At 52.1% G+C, this 17,500-nt stretch overlaps 1 long non-coding RNA gene, 1 other non-coding gene and 2 pseudogenes across 2 annotated transcripts in view; 1 reads left to right on the top strand and 3 right to left on the bottom strand.

Annotated features, from left to right (window-relative positions):
• Nucleotides 1-879, bottom strand: part of LOC135119264 (small subunit ribosomal RNA) — a 1,898-nt gene extending 1,019 nt beyond the window's left edge. Inside the window, exon 1 of the ribosomal RNA XR_010278092.1 lies at nucleotides 1-879. This exon is cut by the window's left edge and continues 1,019 nt beyond it. This is a non-coding gene — a ribosomal RNA (small subunit ribosomal RNA).
• Nucleotides 1-13,910, top strand: part of LOC135119220 (uncharacterized) — a 15,131-nt gene extending 1,221 nt beyond the window's left edge. Inside the window, exon 2 of the long non-coding RNA XR_010278057.1 lies at nucleotides 13,625-13,910. This is a non-coding gene — a long non-coding RNA (uncharacterized LOC135119220). The remainder of the gene's footprint in view (nucleotides 1-13,624) is intronic.
• Nucleotides 3,147-12,586, bottom strand: LOC135119279 (large subunit ribosomal RNA; annotated as a pseudogene).
• Nucleotides 13,152-13,304, bottom strand: LOC135119255 (5.8S ribosomal RNA; annotated as a pseudogene).
• Nucleotides 13,911-17,500: the final 3,590 nt, after the last annotated feature.

The raw sequence follows: 17,500 nt of genomic DNA, 5'->3' as shown, positions 1-17,500 counted from the left end.
ATTCTATTATTCCATGCACGAAATATTCAAGCAGCATTTTGAGCCCGCTTTGAGCACTCTAATTTGTTCAAAGTAAAATTGTCGGCCCACCTCGACACTCACCGAAGAGCACCGCGATAGGATTTTGATATTGAACCGGCGTATTACCGCCGGCTCACCGGCGATATGCTCCGCAGACGTGTCAGTATCACCGCGGATGCGGTGCACCGACAGCGCGGCGCACAAATGCAACTACGAGCTTTTTAACCGCAACAATTTTGGTATACGCTATTGGGCTGGAATTACCGCGGCTGCTGGCACCAGACTTGCCCTCAATTGTTCCTCGTTAAAATATTTAAAGTGTACTCATTCCGATTACGAGGCCTCGTAAGAGTCCCGTATCGTTATTTTTCGTCACTACCTCCCCGTGCCGGGAGTGGGTAATTGCGCGCCTGCTGCCTTCCTTGGATGTGGTAGCCGTTTCTCAGGCTCCTCTCCGGAATCGAACCCTGATTCCCCGTTACCCGTGACAACCATGGTAGTCGCAGAAACTACCATCGAAAGTTGATAAGGCAGACATTTGAAAGATGCGTCGCCGGTACTGGACCATGCGATCGGCAAAGTTATCCAGATTCATCAAAATTAACGACTTCGGACGCGAGGCCCTCCGTCGATTGGTTTTGATCTAATAAAAGCACTCATCCCATCACTGGTCAGAGTTCTGATTGCATGTATTAGCTCTAGAATTACCACAGTTATCCAAGTAACTGAGTAAGATCTAAGGAACCAAAACTGATATATTGAGCCATTCGCGGTATCGCCTTAATACGGCTTGCACTGAGACATGCATGGCTTAATCTTTGAGACAAGCATATAACTACTGGCAGGATCAACCAGGAGCTTCTTTTGTTTATAAGGAAAAACCTCTACCGCGCGCGCGCGCTCACCGACGGTGTCCGCCGGCTGCGCGCGCACACGATCTAGGTCCTCCTCGTCCCGGGCGTTCGCGATCGTTACAATACGCGAACGGCACCGGGCGAGCTCTGAAATGTTTTTAAGGTGTGTAACCGATGGTGCACAACACGACAACAATGTTGAGTGCTGCGCGCCACCTGGTTCCAAGCGCGCTCGCACGTCTGAACGGGTAATGTCTCAACTCGTCACAGACGCGACTCGCACGACGAGGGCGTTGACGCCCCGATGATGAACGTTCGTAACGAGACTGAATGTTCACGTGTGTAAAATCTGTTGACACGATCGCGAGACATCCATGCACGATTACGCCCGGATTCTATAGAGCGCCTCACATATAACTTTGTATTGTTCGAATCGACGCGAAGCACACTGTTGACACGCGTCCGAGCGTCTGGTACAGTGTACTGTCGCGTCTCATCATGCAAAATAATTAATACGACCGTTCTCGTCCGGACACGCATAAGACACGATCCGTCGGTCGACACAGTTCATTCAACAACTACATATTCACTACAAAAACGACGAAGTCTTTGGCGTCGAACATAGCCCCCAACTACATTATTGTATTATAAAAATAACACTGGAAAAGTGTACATCAACCACCAGATGAGCACACACAACTTGTGTATTTCATAAAATACAACATGTAGACGAGCGCTGCCCGTCGTCGCACAACACCGTCGTCGTCGTAGCAAGTAGCGCGTTTTGCACGTCGAAGCGAATGCGCCTGCGCGGATCGTCTGTTACAACGACCGAACTGACGCTTCGCTTGACAATAGTGTGTCGCTGAGAATCCACACTATCGGTGGAGACGATCCGTATCTAGTGTCATGTCATGTCGTATATGTACATATGTCAATGTCAATGTCATGTGAGGTGCACCCTACCCTACCCTCCCCTCCCCTCCGTCAGTCACACCCTTAACCTCTCCCCCCCCCCCTCCCCCTCCCCACTGGTATTTTTTTTTTAAATCTCACAACTTTCTCTATGGTGTGGGGTTCGCGGGAGATGAGTGGGCGTGGGGGTGGGAGGAGGGAAGTGGGGAGGTATGTGGGAAGGTATTGGGTTGTGTACCAAAAACAAAAATGTATTATATTCCTGTGTCTCTGTCGCCCTTCCCCGTGACACCCTCTCCTCAACCCTCACCCGGTCCCCTTGCCCCTCCCGCATTGTTTTGTATTATAGTTTTATTGTTTGTATATTATACATAGATTGATTGGTCGGTCGGTCGGTTTTGACACGACATGAAAGGGCACAGGGCGGGGGTGGGAATGAGGTTGTTGAGTAGGAAGGACAAAAAATTAATAGTATAACCTGGACGCGGCCAGTTCGTCGTAAGCTGAGTGACAGTTGTGATTTATTGTAGACATTTGACATGTGTATTATTTGCTTGTCAAATCGTTGGTTCATTACTGTCATAGTGTCATATTTTTGTTGACAAGTCGCTATACATACCTATATAAACTGTCGAGCCCTGCATACTGAATACACTATATCACAGGAAATAATATATAAAGTAATACCTACCTTAGATTTTTAATTTTAGTAAATTGTGTACCTAACTATTGACTATTTAGTATAGTGACTATATGTAATTGTGTATGTAATATTATGATAACTATGTTAAAAGAATAATATTCGACAATAATTGTTCTGAGCTTTGATAGCCTGAAACACATGACATGTTTCAATAAACCCAGTTCGGGTGGTCCCTATGTTTTTTTATTTATTTTTTAAAATTAGATCAGTCTTAATATGGGTTATTCGTTGCCTGTATGTATGTATGTGTATCTGTATTATAAATGAATGATACCTATAATAAAAATAATATTGAAATAACAAGTGTTCACGTACATGATATTATGTTTAGTGAACAGATCAATATAAGCGAGTTGGCAGAGTCGTTTGTAGTTTTACATAAGTAGGTAATTTTCCTCCAACTTGAATGTATGTATATATATATACCTATAACAATAATAATGGTATTGTTTATTTATTTATTATGTTAATTAAATTTTATTAATAACTATGTAAGTGGTTATACATATATTTCATTTTGCTTATAGAAAAGAGAGAAATTATACTTTAAGTTTATAGCGCCCGTTCGTGTATTATACTAGAAACAAAACTAAACACTGTACACAACACATATTGTGTGCGTGTAACAGACGCACAAACGACATCGTCCTCGGACGAATCACCTGGCGTAGGGCTGAGTCTCAACAGATCGCAGCACGACGCTGCTCTACCGAGCACAACACCCCGCCAGGAACGGAAGTCGTCTACAGACTATTCCGAGCCCCGACATCGAACTGAGGTAAATTCGGACCTTCGGAGCCGTGATGCACGCGTTAAGCGGACAGCATCGATCTCCGCGATCCAAATGGGCTTCGACGTCGCACCTCACGTGGTGAAGCGCGACTAGTAAAGTCACATTGTTTAGAGCCTCCCGACTCTCGGGGCTCCACAGTGAGCATATCCTTGCCGGATTCGGCTAGGCTGGCTTCGGCCTTAGAGGCGTTCAGGCATAATCCCGCGGATGGTAGCTTCGCACCACCGGCCGCTCGGCCGAGTGCATGAACCAAATGTCCGAAACTGCGGTTCCTCTCGTACTGAGCAGTATTACTATCGCAACGACAAGCCATCAGTAGGGTAAAACTAACCTGTCTCACGACGGTCTAAACCCAGCTCACGTTCCCTTTTGATGGGTGAACAATCCAACGCTTGGCGAATTTTGCTTCGCAATGATAGGAAGAGCCGACATCGAAGGATCAAAAAGCAACGTCGCTATGAACGCTTGGCTGCCACAAGCCAGTTATCCCTGTGGTAACTTTTCTGGCACCTCTTGCTAAAAACTCTTTATACTAAAGGATCGATAGGCCGTGCTTTCGCAGTCCTATGCGTACTGAACATCTGGATCAAGCCAGCTTTTGCCCTTTTGCTCCACGCGAGGTTTCTGTCCTCGCTGAGCTGGCCTTAGGACACCTGCGTTATTCTTTGACAGATGTACCGCCCCAGTCAAACTACCCGCCTGGCAGTGTCCTCGAACCGGATCACGCGGGAGTTGTACGGCGACGAGCGTTGCCGCCACGTCGCCACTCTGCACGCTTGGAACGAAACACCGTGCGCCCGCCGATATTATCGACCGCGCACCGCTTCCGCCCAACCGAGTAAGTAATGAAACAATGAAAGTAGTGGTTTTTCAGCGACGATCGCGCGAACGATCTCCCACTTATGCTACACCTCTCATGTCTCCTTACAATGCCAGACTAGAGTCAAGCTCAACAGGGTCTTCTTTCCCCGCTGATTCTCCCAAGCCCGTTCCCTTGGCTGTGGTTTCGCTAGATAGTAGATAGGGACACTCCCACCACCTACCCATGGCCCTACCAACGCTCAGCGTTATACGGGCCGAAACGCGAGACGGCTGCGGACTTCCAGCTCCCTAGGCAATCTATTTTGGTTTCGTCCGCAGGCGCTTCTTGATCTCTCTACGGGTGCAGCACTGGTGTCCCTGAAGTTGCCTTCTCCCCATTCTGGGGCGGCATACTAGCGTATACCCCTCTCACGGGTAGAAACAGAATATAACGGCTTCGCTTCCCGACGCAGATCCGCGTCTATGTTGCTTCTATATATGTTCTTGCCTTGTGCCAGCCATGCGCGAAGTTTTTAAGCTGCCGGAAGTTGACCTCCGAGGAGACGAGATCGCAGTAGTATGCTGGTCCCTCCTCCGTGCGAGTGATCCCATCCATCATCTTTCGTCGCTGATCGTCATACAAAGGGCACCGCCACAAGACGTGGTCCAGACACTCATCCTCCTCACCGCAGTAGCACACACTAACCTCACACAGCTTCATGTCACATAACCTTTTGCGGAAACGGCTGGTCGGATGGGAACGATAGTCCGTTCGGCCAGGTTGCCCCGAGCCTAGCCGCCACGTCCGGAAAAAATCGATATAGTTCCCTACCCTTTTCCTCCTTTTCCCATCTCTGCTGCCACTTGGCCACAGCCTCCCTCTCGATAACCCTTTTCCCAGCCCTGAAAGCATCCCGAGGCAGTTCGCGAATGTCATCGATCTTGCCAGCACGTTCCACCTCGAGGTCCGCTGGTAGTACCCCGGCCAAGACCGGAAGTGCCGCTGTGCTAACGGATCGGTAGGCCTTCGTCAATAGAATGAGTGCAGGCCTTTGTGCCCTCTGTAGAACTGCCCTGACGGTATGAAAGTTCACGCGCCGCCACCAGCATCCCGCCGCGTACGTCACTATGGGAACAAAGATGCCCCTGTACAGCACCTTAAGGGCCCTGTACCGTACGCCCCAGGACGAGGCGGAGACGCGCGACATCTTACCCAAGCCAGCCGCAGCTCGCTCACCGATGGACTGGGCGTGCTCAGTGAATGAGAGGCTAGCGTCCACCACTACCCCCAGGACCCTTGTCGAGCGCACGCTTTTGACTGAGGCCCCATCGAGTCTGATCACAGGAGGACGCTTCGTCAGGCTCCCCTTCAAAGTCATGGAGTGTGACTTCGAAGGAGAGAACCCCAATCGGTTGCGGTAACCCCACCCAGAGATTAATGCCATGGCGCATGAGGCCGAGGCCTCAATGCCGGCTCGAGAGTTAGACTCGATGAGGACCGTCACATCATCCGCGTACGCGATTACCTGTACCCCAGTTGGGAATGGCAGCCTTAGAAGGTCGTCCAACAGCAGGTTCCAAAGTGAAGGTCCCACCACAGAGCCCTGCGGGCATCCCATGGTCGAAACCTTCCATGCAACGCTACTGCCTGCGAAGAGGCCCACTCGGCGATTGTTGAAGTAGGATGTTAGCAACCTGTACACGTTCGGCGGGCACCCACCTCTTTTGGCCTTCAGAAGGATCATGGGCCACCATGCATTATCGAAGGCCCCGGAGATGTCTAGGAAGACCGCTTGCACGTACTTGTAGTGGCTGCTCTGGACGGTGTTTATTATTGCATTCAGGGCAGTAAGTGTAGACTTGCCTCGAGAGAAACCGTGCTGACTTGACGATATTCCGCGCGAGATGGAGGGGGCGCATTGAAGAATAACCCGCTCCAAGATTTTGCCCAGGACCGGAAGGAGGGTGATGGGCCGATACGCTTTGGGATCGGTCAGAGGCTTGTCGTTCCCCTTCGGCAACACGATGAGCCTACCGTCCTTCCACGTATCGGGGAAGATTCCCTCAGCTACGCACATGCCAAACATGTGTGTCAGTTCGGCACCAGCCACCCGCCACACACGCCTGACAATGCCTGCCGTGATTCCATCGATTCCCGGAGCTGTGTTAGGTAGGTCCTTAACTATTTTCTCCAGCTCCTGATACGACAGAGGAGGCGCATCTCTACCAGAAGGTATGCAGGCGGCAGCCAGCCTCACCCGCCTGTGGTACGCCGTGTCCCGCGATGGATCATCGTCAGGGCACAAAGCGCCCACCAGGCCCAGCATGGCTCCGCCGACATCCGTTGCATAGCCTTCCGCAAGTTGGATGCCATTAACTATGTTTGAAGTTGGTCGGACTCTACCACTGGCCGCGCGATACGCCAAGCCCCATGGGTCTTGGTTGCCCGCGTCAGCCAGCCCGCGGAAAAAGTCGAGTTGCGCCTTCTCCATCGCTGCCCTATAGCTACTGCGACACTTATGAAATGCATACCTCGCGCTAGCTTCCCGAGCCCCGCCTGCCTTCCTTACATCCTGCCATGCTTTCCTTAACCTATTATTCTTTTTACGCAAGGTCTCTAGCGCAGGAGACCACCACTCATAACCTCTGGCTTTCTTACCATCGCCACACGTGCCCAAACATTCATCAGCCGTCCACGCGATTAATCGCGTGAACTCCTTACACACAGCATTTGCAGGCTTCGACCAGTCGATTGTCCCCACACGCTCCTGAATCCTAGCCTGGAATTGGCCCCAGTTCCCACTACGCTCCCGAAACCTCTTTGGCACGACCGACTGCTCTGCGGGAGGAGCGCTCGTGCGATGTCTCGTGCCGTGCAGGTTGAAGGTGATTAGTCGATGGTCGCTGCTGCTCGCGTCTTCGACGACTCTCCACTCGGTGACGTCTACACCGCGCGTCGTGATGGTCACATCAATGTTTGATTCCCCATTTGCAGTGCAGAATGTCCACGGCTGTCCTTCCACATTGTGAGTGTGAAGGTCGTGCGCCAGCAGAAAGCCCTCCATAAGTTCCCGTCTCCGGGTGACCTCGTACACTCTCCCAATATGTGGCGCGGCCAGAGATGCCAGGGGTGAATGCGTGTTGGCGTCGGCCCCAGCAGCACACGGTGTCGCTGAGTTCGGTACGCTCCCGAATGTTCAGGTGGGTGTTGATGTTGGCCCGAGTACTGAATATCGCTGGCTAGGTGGACTGACGCATCCCCAGACCAGGTGGCACGATGGAAGTGCGGGTTAGTCAGGTGCTGCAAGCACCGCACATGCCACCTCCGTACGGAGCCCGGGTATATGCCCTGCAGGCAGAGGCCCCTCCGGCAACGGCTGTTGGCGCGGCAGGGCCGCGGCAACCACCGGACCCGGGACTGACGTCCAGTTCCTCCTCCTCAGCAAGTCGGCAATTCGGCAGTAGCCACCACGGGCCACAAGATTCAGCTGCCCCACGCGAAGTTTCTGTGCCGATCGCCTGTTACCATGGTAGTGGTTGCGGCGATCAGTTTCTGTTCGTATCCGGCAGGACAGTCCCGCGATGCAGTGAGGTGATGCGGGCCTTCACTCCCAGACCAGTTTGCATGTAGCGCAGGTCGCGGCAGCGGCCTGGCACTCGGAGTTTTTTATTGCCCCTCCTCGCCGCATTTGCCACACACCATCATTTTGCCTACAATATTTTCGGGATGGCCATACATTTGTGGGCCGTCGTGCTTCGACCACATCCCGAAGCCAATAATATTTTTCCTTTGGTAGTGGTCTGTGCCGAAGCTCCTGCGACACCTGGCCAGAACAACGTTTCCCGTGCCGGTTCTTTTGAATACCAGCCGCAGCAGCTCCCTCCGTCTCCCGGAGTCCATGGGAGAAATCCTCCCTACGGGTTCTGCTCTTTTATGTCATCTAGGATGACCTCGTCCCGGAAGTTGTCATATCGACACGTCCAGCGCGATCGGCGGCTGCGCTCCGATATGGCTCCGCCGTACGGCGTGGGCGGTCGCCTTCTTGAGAGTGTCCGCGGCGGCAACGAGCAGTCTGGATGATCACACCAGCGTTGCCCACCTTGCGGACCCCACGGTTGTGATTCGGGTTGCATGGCAGTGTGCGCCGGTGGCATCAGCTGTCTTAATGACGCCGCGTTGGTCCTCCGCCGGGTAGATAGCCACCGCTGGCCCAGGAGAATGATTGTACCGGGCGGTTGTCTTGCCTGAAAATCTGGGGGCGTTCGCGGCGAAGGGGTAAGGCGCAGCAGGCTCGGCGACGGCGGTGACAGGAGGCGCTGCGCGGCGGCACCTCAGCAGCAGCAAGGCGCAGCGTGAGGTGCGTCACCACTGCGACAGGCGCTCGGTTGTGAACCAATGGCGGCAATCGTCCCCTTATGAGCGCTCCTGCTGCACCGCCTCCATGACCCCCTGTGTCTGGCCGTTTGCCATCCCGGCCAGTTGCTCAGGGGCGTCCGCGAACTGGTCGACTTCAGGGGCTTAGGGCTGACGTGGGGTACAGCTGGGCTGGCCGATCTGCCCGAGCAGAAGGCCCTTTAACAGTGGGACTTCCTTGTTCCTTTCACTGTTCTGCGGCTGCCTGCGCCTCCTGTACACCTCTTCTGGTGAGCTTAGGTGCCGCTTCTCGCCCGGCTGTGGCAGCGTTCCAGCTACTGCCGCGCTGGTCCTTAGCCGGTGTTGTTTCATTGGCACAGGTTGTCCAGTGAGTCTGCCGGAGGTAAGGCACGCATGCTAGACTATGGTGTACGCGCCAGCGGTGGCGGGGGCAGTATGGCCTTCCCTCCCGTTGCATTCAGGGAGCGCCAGTCCTCCTCCTTCTCTCGCAGCGCAGCCTCAACCAGGGCCCGCTGCTGTCGTCGGCATTCCTCGTCCTCGTCCATGCCGTCAGTAAGTTAAAAACTAATACACGAACAGGTCCGCCGTCACTAGCTGGTCGTTTAATACACGAACGGGTCCGCCGTCACTTAGGTGGTCGTTTAATACACGAACAGGTCCGCCGTCACAGGTGGTCGTTTAATACACGAACAGGTCCGCCGTCACCAACTGGTCCTTTAATGCACGAACAGGTCCGTCTTCACTAGCTGGTTGTTTAATACACGAATAGGTCTGCTGTCACAACTCGCTGATTTTGCACAGATTTTTGCTAAGTCCGTGTACGGAAAATTGCGGGGACCGATCACATGGACCCCTGCGTCAGCCTACTTAGTGAGCACCGTCTCCGCGTCGTCGCCAGCCGCCGCGAAATTTTCTAAGTCCTGGAAAATCACTCACCAGACTCCTGAATCTCGGGGTAGCTATGGGAGATCACCCAGGACCCACCGCACCGCCCAGCTGGGGTTTCCAGGGGAGTGAAACTTGGGGGACAAAACGTCACCGCGTTATAGTGTCACTGTCACACTAACAATATTAAACGTCACTGTCGCACTTATACCTAAAAACGTCACTATCGCACTAATCGAGTGTCACTGTCACAGAAGTTTCCCGCACTACACACCAGATGTCACTATCACGAGGGATGGGGGGGGAAATGTCAACACCTCCGCCCACTTGATATTCGCACCCGCTCTATCCCCAATATGGCGCCGGCGCTATATGGCACTTGCCACAAGATAGTACGGGAGGCAGCGATATTTTGCATCAACCAATGCTAAACCGGATAAAATAATCACGCACGGAGCTCCGCACACGTCCCGCTCGCCTTGGTGTGGCAGCAGATAGTAGATAGGGACAGTGGGAATCGTTAATCCATTCATGCGCGTCACTAATTAGATGACGAGGCATTTGGCTACCTTAAGAGAGTCATAGTTACTCCCGCCGTTTACCCGCGCTTGCTTGAATTTCTTCACGTTGACATTCAGAGCACTGGGCAGAAATCACATTGCGTCAACACCCGCGAGGGCCATCGCAATGCTTTGTTTTAATTAGACAGTCGGATTCCCCTTGTCCGTGCCAGTTCTGAGCTGACCGTTGAACGGCGGTCGTACAGAACCGCGCCGATCGCGCACGAGACGAAACCGACACGGCCTTACGGCTAGAAGATCCGCGGAAGGCCGGAACGCGGGTCCGGATTCCGCCCCAGCGCCCCGAGACGCCAGAGCATCGACCAGGCCCGGCACCGGCCGCATCCGCTTCCGTCCAAACCCGACACGCCCCGGTCCTCAGAGCCAATCCTTATTCCGAAGTTACGGATCAATTTGCCGACTTCCCTTACCTACATTATTCTATCGACTAGAGGCTCTTCACCTTGGAGACCTGCTGCGGATATGGGTACGAACCGGCGCGACATCTCCACGTACATCCCTCACCTGAATTTTCAAGGTCCGCAGAGTATCCGGACACCGCCGCAAATGCGGTGCTCTTCGCGTTCCGAACCATATCTCCCTTCTATAGGATTCCATGGAACTCGAACGCTCAGGCAGAAGAAACTCTTCCCGGACCTCTCGGCGGCGTCTTCAGGCCACTTTGGGTTACCCGTCGAACACTCGCTGTAAAACGAGGGAACGATTATTGAAACGGTTCCGCTGCCGGGTTCCGGAATAGGAACCGGATTCCCTTCGCTCAAAGGGCGTTATTTATCCATTCGAACACACATAGACAAGTATATGATATCGTTTTGAAAAACACGCCACATCGACATAAGATTTCTCCTTGAGCTTAGGATCGACTGACTCGCGGCAGCTACTGTTCACGCGAAACCCTTCTCCACGTCAGTCCTCCAGGGCCTCGCTGGAGTATTTGCTACTACCACCAAGATCTGCACCGACGGAGGCTCCAAGCGGGCTCACGCCCAGACCCTTCTGCGCTCTCCGCCGCGCACGTCCTACTCGTTACGGCTTAATGACGTCACAAAGAACGTCGCACATGCCCGTAACGGTAGTGTATAGGCAAAACGCTTCAGCGCCATCCATTTCAGGGCTGGTTGCTTCGGCAGGTGAGTCGTTGCACACTCCTTAGCGGATTCCGACTTCCATGGCCACCGTCCTGCTGTCATGAGCGACCAACGCCTTTCATGGTGTCCCATGAGCGTTTTTTAGGCGCCTTAACACTACGTTTGGTTCATCCCACAGCGCCAGTTCTGCTTACAAAATTGGCCCACTTGGCACCGTCATCAGATCTCCGGCTTCATCGTTCGAGTAAGCCGGAGTACTCCACTTTAAAGTTTGAGAATAGGTTGAGGTCGTTTCGGCCCCAATGCCTCTAATCATTCGCTTTACCGGATGAGACTGTTCAAATCGACGCCAGCTATCCTGAAACTTCGGACGGAACCAGCTACTAGATGGTTCGATTAGTCTTTCGCCCCTATACCCAGTTCCGACGATCGATTTGCACGTCAGAATCGCTACGGTCCTCCATCAGGGTTTCCCTGACTTCGACCCTGACCAGGCATAGTTCACCATCTTTCGGGTCCCAGCATTTATGCTCAGAGCGCGCCTGCATTCACGGATTGGAAACGAGACGCCTCGGGAGTGCGAGATCGACCTAGATCGACGCTCCATCCTCCCTGGCGCGCGGCAAGCGCGCTAACGCCTTTTCGTTGCGCCTTTCAGTTTAATTATCTCAATGACTCGCATACATGCTAGACTCCTTGGTCCGTGTTTCAAGACGGGTCCTGCGAGTGCCGAAACTGAATCATCGCAGACAGAGACGCGCACAGTCCGAGACAGCACGGCGGCGACAGCGAACGCGCCGCACCTACGTCCGCACTGAGGCGTAGACGTTGGATACGACGTTGACTTGCGTCGGGCCGGACGCGTCATAAACGCGTGCGCGATTCGTCAGAACTACCGTCCGACGGCCGGTCGGCCACCGTCGCGGTCCCATCACCCCGTGAAGGGCAGCAGGGCTCCCGTACGGCGCTTAGACCGACATCGAACGGGTCGCGATGTATTTACTAAGAGTGCACGCCGTCCGCGGACGTCGACGGACGCGACCCGTGCCTACCGATCGAAACCGGCGACATCGAGGCGCGCGTCCGTACGCCGAGGAATGACGATGAATCTCTCCGTTCGTTCATTCGAGTTTCGCAGGTTTACCCTGAACGGTTTCACGTACTCTTGAACTCTCTCTTCAAAGTTCTTTTCAACTTTCCCTCACGGTACTTGTTCGCTATCGGTCTCGCGGTAATATTTAGCCTTAGATGGAGTTTACCACCCACTTAGGGCTGCACTCTCAAGCAACCCGACTCTAAGGAGAGTCCCTCTCGCCACGGTCCTCCGTCGCTACGGGCCTGGCACCCTCTGCGGAAAACGGCCCCGTTCAAGACGAACTTGGACAGGAGCGACCGCGACGAAAGCGGAACCTCCGAACACCACATCTCCCGCCGCCTGAACAGCGGCGGGATTCAGTCTGGGCTTCATTCCTGTTCGCTCGCCGCTACTAAGGAAATCCTGGTTAGTTTCTTTTCCTCCGCTTACTAATATGCTTAAATTCGGCGGGTGATCCTCCCTGATCTGAGGGCCAACGATAAAAATGAGGCAGACGCGATATCCGTCAGCGTTACGACGACGCAATCGAACTGCGTACCGTGCGTGAACACGAACAGAACGACGACGGCGTCGATGCGCTCTTCGGACGTCGGAGTCCGCCTACTGATTGGTCGTTGCACGCAAGTGAGTTTGCATTCGCTGGCGTCTCACGCTAAAGCGGACGACACAAGATAAACACGGCTACACGCATCGCAGCCCCTCTGGTATTGTAACACACCGAAGGTCGCGAACAGGCGTGAGTATAATACCTACTCGCGTAGGTATACACACTCACGTACGCCGCTACCGTGCGTCCGCGCACGCGTACACGCGCGCGCCTTTTAAGGGCGGCGCGCGAGCACACAACGCGTTCGACACGAATGCATACACGCAATACAACAACCGTACTATATTTGAACGGACAACGCCGACGAGCACCCACCGCAGACGCGGGCGCGCCCGTTGACGCAGAACCGTCATGTGCGCCGCCGCGCGCACACACGAGTGTTAATCGTGTGCGCGCGCGCTCGCGCAATGTGGCATTGTTGTTTTATACAGCCGGCCCTCAGACAGGTGGTCCTGGATGTGTCTCCACGGACCGCAATGTGCGTTCGAAATGTCGATGTTCAAATGTGTCCTGCAGTTCACACTATGACGCGCAGTTAACTGCGTTCTTCATCGACCCGCGGCCAGTGATCCACCGTCCAGGGTAATAGTTTTAAATTACCGCTGTTTGCGTAATCTAGTGTTACATTAAATTGACTTGTGAGTGTGTATTTTATATACACGTGTGTTTGTATGTATAAAAATAAAATGATATCATCCCACCGCGTTGCAAGGGACTTGTGTTTGATTGTTAACGAACGCGTGCATGCAGACACTCGGGGACGCGGATTTTTGTGTTTTGTGTACCCTTCTGCGTGTCGTGCGCATGACGCGACGCGAGACACATAACGACGGACGAGCGCGACGAACAACACCGAATCATCGGCTATTCAACGCACAGCGTCCGTTCGAATCTGTGTCCTCTAGTGGTGTGGATTATTGTTTACGTTATAACACGCGCGTCGCGAGCCAGTCGCGTCTTGCGTTTACACGTTAATGATCCTTCCGCAGGTTCCCCTACGGAAACCTTGTTACGACTTTTACTTCCTCTAAATGATCAAGTTTGGTCAACTTCCCAGCAACGCCGACGGCCGTGAAGCCACCGCGTGTCGGTCCGAAGACCTCACTAAATCATTCAATCGGTAGTAGCGACGGGCGGTGTGTACAAAGGGCAGGGACGTAATCAACGCGAGCTTATGACTCGCGCTTACTAGGAATTCCTCGTTTATGGGGATAATTGCAAACCCAATCCCAGCACGAAGGAGTTTCAGCGGGTTGCCAGGCCTCTAGGCCAGGAGAACATGCTGATTCCTTCAGTGTAGCGCGATGCGGCCCAGGACATCTAAGGGCATCACAGACCTGTTATTGCTCAATCTCGTGCGGCTCGAAGCCGCCGGTCCCTCTAAGAATTTTAATACGTCGCCAGTGAGTTGCGTGACACGTGGCCACGCACACTAAATGACGACGCCTATTTGAGCTAGAGTCTCGTTCGTTACCGGAATTAACCAGACAAATCGCTCCACCAACTAAGAACGGCCATGCACCACCACCCACCGAATCAAGAAGAGCTGTTAATCTGTCAATCCTTCCGGTGTCCGGGCCTGGTGAGATTTCCCGTGTTGAGTCAAATTAAGCCGCAGGCTCCACTCCTGGTGGTGCCCTTCCGTCAATTCCTTTAAGTTTCAGCTTTGCAACCATACTCCCCGGGTCCAAAATCTTTGGTTTCCCGGAAGCTGCCCGCCGAGCCATTGTAGTAACGTCGGCGGATCGCTAGATGACATATTTACGGTTAGAACTAGGGGCGGTATCTAATCGCCTTCGAACCTCTAACTTTCGTTCTTGATTGATGAAAACACCTTTGGCAAATGCTTTCGCTGATGTTCGTCTTGCGACGATCCAAGAATTTCACCTCTAACGTCGCAATACAGATGCCCCCAGTTATCCTATTAATCATTACCTCGGAGTTCTGAAAACCAACAAAATAGAACCGAGATCATATTCTATTATTCCATGCACGAAATATTCAAGCAGCATTTTGAGCCCGCTTTGAGCACTCTAATTTGTTCAAAGTAAAATTGTCAGCCCACCTCGACACTCACCGAAGAGCACCGCGATAGGATTTTGATATTGAACCGGCGTATTACCGCCGGCTCACGGCTGATATGCTCCGCAGACGTGTCAGTATCACCGCGGATGCGGTGCACCGACAACGGCGCACAAATGCAACTACGAGCTTTTTAACCGCAACAATTTTGGTATACGCTATTGGGCTGGAATTACCGCGGCTGCTGGCACCAGACTTGCCCTCAATTGTTCCTCGTTAAAATATTTAAAGTGTACTCATTCCGATTACGAGGCCTCGTAAGAGTCCCGTATCGTTATTTTTCGTCACTACCTCCCCGTGCCGGGAGTGGGTAATTTGCGCGCCTGCTGCCTTCCTTGGATGTGGTAGCCGTTTCTCAGGCTCCCTCTCCGGAATCGAACCCTGATTCCCCGTTACCCGTGACAACCATGGTAGTCGCAGAAACTACCATCGAAAGTTGATAAGGCAGACATTTGAAGATGCGTCGCCGGTACTGGACCATGCGATCGGCAAAAGTTATCCAGATTCATCAAAATTAACGACTTCGGACGCGAGGCCCTCCGTCGATTGGTTTTGATCTAATAAAGCACTCATCCCATCACTGGTCAGAGTTCTGATTGCATGTATTAGCTCTAGAATTACCACAGTTATCCAAGTAACTGAGTAAGATCTAAGGAACCAAAACTGATATATTGAGCCATTCGCGGTATCGCCTTAATACGGCTTGCACTGAGACATGCATGGCTTAATCTTTGAGACAAACATATAACTACTGGCAGGATCAACCAGGGAGCTTCTTTTGTTTATAAGGAAAAACCTCTACCGCGCGCGCGCCCACCGACGGTGTCCGCCGGCTGCGCGCGCGCACACGATCTAGGTCCTCCCTCGTCCCGGGCGTTCGCGATCGTTACAATACGCGAACGGCACCGGGCGAGCTCTGAAATGTTTTTTAAGGTGTGTAACCGATGGTGCACAACACGACAACAATGTTGAGTGCTGCGCGCCACCTGGTTCTACGCGCGCTCGCACGTCTGAACGGGTAATGTCTCAACTCGTCACAGACGCGACTCGCACGACGAGGGCGTTGACGCCCCGATGATGAACGTTCGTAACGAGACTGAATGTTCACGTGTGTAAAATCTGTTGACACGATCGCGAGACATCCATGCACGATTACGCCCGGATTCTATAGAGCGCCTCACATATAACTTTTGTATTGTTCGAATCGACGCGAAGCACTGTTGACACGCGTCCGAGCGTCTGGTACAGTGTACTGTCGCGTCTCATCATGCAAAATAATTAATACGACCGTTCTCGTCCGGACACGCATAAGACACGATCCGTCGGTCGACACAGTTCATTCAACAACTACATATTCACTACAAAAACGACGAAGTCTTTGGCGTCGAACATAGCCCCCAACTACATTATTGTATTATAAAAATAACACTGGAAAAGTGTACATCAACCACCAGATGAGCACACACAACTTGTGTATTTCATAAAATACAACATGTAGACGAGCGCTGCCCGTCGTCGCACAACACCGTCGTCGTCGTAGCAAGTAGCGCGTTTTGCACGTCGAAGCGAATGCGCCTGCGCGGATCGTCTGTTACAACGACCGAACTGACGCTTCGCTTGACAATAGTGTGTCGCTGAGAATCCACACTATCGGTGGAGACGATCCGTATCTAGTGTCATGTCATGTCGTATATGTACATATGTCAATGTCAATGTCATGTGAGGTGCACCCTACCCTACCCTCCCCTCCCCTCCGTCAGTCACACCCTTGCCTCTCCCCCTCCCCTCCCCTGGTATTTTTTTAAATCTCACAACTTTCTCTATGGTGTGGGGTTCGCGGGAGATGAGTGGGCGTGGGGGTGAGGAAGAAAGAGGTGAAGTATGTGGGAGGTATTGGGTTGTGTACCAAAAAAACAAAAAAATGTATTATATTCCTGTGTCTCTGTCGCCCTTCCCCCGTGACACCCTCTCCCCCTCAACCCCCCCCCCCTCCTCACCCGGTCCCCTTGCCCCTCCCCGCATTGTTTTTGTATTATAGTTTTATTGTTTGTATATTATACATAGATTGATTGGTCGGTCGGTCGGTTTTGACACGACATGAGGAGCACAGGGCGGGGTGGGGTGGGGTTGTTGAGGGTAGGAAGGGACTTAAAAAATTAATAGTATAACCTGGACGCGGCCAGTTCGTCGTAAGCTGAGTGACAGTTGTGATTTATTGTAGACATTTGACATGTGTATTATTTGCTTGTCAAATCGTTGGTTCATTACTGTCATAGTGTCATATTTTTGTTGACAAGTCGCTATACATACCTATATAAACTGTCGAGCCCTGCATACTGAATACACTATATCACAGGAAATAATATATAAAGTAATACCTACCTTAGATTTTTAATTTTAGTAAATTGTGTACCTAACTATTGACTATTTAGTATAGTGACTATATGTAATTGTGTATGTAATATTATGATAACTATGTTAAAAAGAATAATATTCGACAATAATTGTTCTGAGCTTTGATAGCCTGAAACACATGACATGTTTCAATAAACCCAGTTCGGGTGGTCCCTATGTTTTTTTTTTATTTATTTTTTTAAAATTAGATCAGTCTTAATATGGGTTATTCGTTGCCTGTATGTATGTATGTGTATCTGTATTATAAATGAATGATACCTATAATAAAAATAATATTGAAATAA

Source organism: Helicoverpa armigera, chromosome 31 (assembly GCF_030705265.1).
Source record: "Helicoverpa armigera isolate CAAS_96S chromosome 31, ASM3070526v1, whole genome shotgun sequence".
Classification (NCBI taxonomy): Eukaryota; Metazoa; Arthropoda; class Insecta; order Lepidoptera; family Noctuidae; genus Helicoverpa; species Helicoverpa armigera.
This window is presented reverse-complemented; position numbering and strand designations above follow the sequence as displayed.